This window comes from Sprattus sprattus, assembly GCF_963457725.1.
Source record: "Sprattus sprattus genome assembly, chromosome: 11".
NCBI lineage: Eukaryota > Metazoa > Chordata > Actinopteri > Clupeiformes > Clupeidae > Sprattus > Sprattus sprattus.
In genome coordinates this window covers 28000057-28002556 of record NC_137909.1, presented here as the reverse complement: position 1 = coordinate 28002556, position 2500 = coordinate 28000057, and the positions used below count along the sequence as shown (strand labels likewise).

Below are 2500 nucleotides of genomic sequence, written 5' to 3'. Positions count from 1 at the left end.
AAAGTTGGTTGGCGTGTCAGTGTTGCCAAGTGTGTGTTGGTTTGGCTGGGCATGGCAGTGTTACCAAGTGTGTGTGTGTGTGTGTGTGTGTTGGCATGGCAGTGTTACCAAGTGTGTGTTGGTTGGCGTGTCAGTGTAGCCAAGTGTGTGTTGGTTTGGCTTGGCATGGCAGTGTGACCAAGTGTGTGTTGGTTGGCATGTCAGTGTTGCCAAGTGTGTGTTGGTTGGCATGTCAGTGTTGGCCAAGTGTGTGTTGGTTTGGTTGGTGTGTCAGTGTTGCCAAGTGTGTGTTGGTTTGGTTGGTGTGTCAGTGTTGCCAAGTGTGTGTTGGTTTGGTTGGTGTGTCAGTGTTGCCAAGTGTGTGTTGGTTTGGTTGGTGTGTCAGTGTTGCCAAGTGTGTGTTGGTTTGGTTGGTGTGTCAGTGTTGCCAAGTGTGTGTTGGTTTGGTTGGTGTGTCAGTGTTGGCCAAGTGTGTGTTGGTTTGGTTGGTGTGTCAGTGTTGGCCAAGTGTGTGTTGGTTTGGTTGGTGTGTCAGTGTTGCCAAGTGTGTGTTGGTTTGGTTGGTGTGTCAGTGTTGCCATGTGTATGTTGGTCTGGCTGGGTTGTCAGTGTTGCCATGTGTGTGTGTCGGTCTGGCTGGGCTGTCAGTGTTACCAAGTGTGTGTTGGTTGGCCTGACCCAGACTTGTCCTTCCTGTGAGCTTCAGCACATTGACCAATTATTACTGATGACATTACATGGCTTCAGACATCACGGCGTCAGACACCATTAGCACACACTGAAGAGTGTTCCCGTGTGTGTGTGTGTCTGTGTGTCTGTGTGTGTGTGTGTGTGTGTGTGTGTGTGTGTGTGTGTGTGTGTGTGTGTTTGTATGTGTCTGCGTGTGTCTGTTGCTGTGCTGTAAATGTGGTTAAGAAGATTACGTCCCGGACACATCCGAGGGGGTTGAGCCTTCCGGTGTCTGTGTGCCCAGAGTGAGATGCTGTTGGGTGACAGGGGACCCGTACGTTTGCCAACCCACCCCTGGGGTGTGTGTGTGTGTGTGTGTGTGTGTGTGTGTGTGTGTGTGTGTGGCTGTGGGTGGCTTTGGGTGGCTGTGGGTGGGTGACAGGTGACCTGTATGTTTGCAGCCTGTTTTATAGTGTGGGCTTATCTATTCGTTGGCAATGGATTTACAAACCATCAAACCAAACAAATATTTATATTAAAGTGAAGCTGGTAGTCATCAGGCCAAAGCAAACCACAGCATCGTATTACAGAAACCAATTTTCATTTCAAAGAGAACATGCAGCTCTGCTGTACGCTGTGTGTATGTGTGGGTCCTTGGCGGCTGGTGGTATGAAGCGTATGATCCTGGGGCAGCTTGTGTGTGTGCGTGTGTGTGTGTGTGTGCGTGTGTGTGTGTGTGTGTGTGTGTGTGTGTGTGTGCGTGTGTGTGTGTGTGTGTGTGTGTGTGTGTGTGTGTGTGTGTGTGTGTGTGTGTGTGCGTGTGTGTGTGTATTGAAACACAGTGGGGGGGGGGGGGGGGGGGGGGGGACAAAGCAGTGCCTGAACACCTGCTCCAAAAGAGACCAATCCCAGGCCCAGATCACACCAATTGAAGGTCATGCCAATGGGGGGGACAGGCAAATCATCCATCGTTAAATATAACACACACGCAGATCATCCATCGTTAAATATAACACACACGCAGATCATCCATCGTTAAATATAACACACACGCAGATCATCCATTGTTAAATATAACACACACGCAGATCATCCATCGTTAAATATAACACACACGCAGATCATCCATCGTTAAATATAACACACACGCAGATCATCCATCGTTAAATATAACACACGCAGATTGCATGTTGTTTTTCACTTTTTGTGAATCAGTTAATCAAGCATTGCTTCTTCTGCTGAAATGGACAAGCCTCCCCTGGTGTGTTTGTGTGTATGTGTGCGCGTGTGTGTGTGTGTGTGTGTGCGCGTGTTTGTGTGTGTGTGTGTGTGTTTGTGTGTGTGTGTGTGTCAAGCTTTATCCGATTGGTCTATTTTCAGACCATCCGGAGCACTTGTGCCATGATTATATTGTTTGGCTAAGAAGCTTTGTGTGCGAGTGCTTGCATGTGGACACAGCCAGCTTTGAACTATTTCTTGCCAGGCGTGATTCTCACTGAAGCACTGCAGCGGCCTGTCTTGCTTTCTCTCCTCACAGGCGGAGTGGATCCGTCTGTCCGTCCATCTGTCTGGACTGTTTGTCCGTCCATCTGTCTGTCTGTCCGTCCGTCTGTCCGTCTGTCTGTCTGTCTGTCTGTCTGTCTGTCTCAGCCACCCAATCATTCATTCCGCTTTGCACTTGTGCACTCTTGCCGTTGCCATGACTGTCTCTTTCTCACCGATCTTGTTTATTTTCACTGTGTGTGTGTGTGTGTGTGTGTGTGTGTGTGTGTGTGTGTGTGTGTGTGTGTGTGTGTGTGTGTGTGTGTGTGTGTGTGTGTGTGTGTGTGTG

At 49.1% G+C, this 2500-nt stretch overlaps 1 protein-coding gene across 3 annotated transcripts in view; it reads left to right on the top strand.

Annotated features, from left to right (window-relative positions):
- Nucleotides 1-2500, top strand: part of c2cd5 (C2 calcium dependent domain containing 5) — a 45000-nt gene that overhangs the window by 40091 nt on the left and 2409 nt on the right. The window lies entirely within an intron of this gene.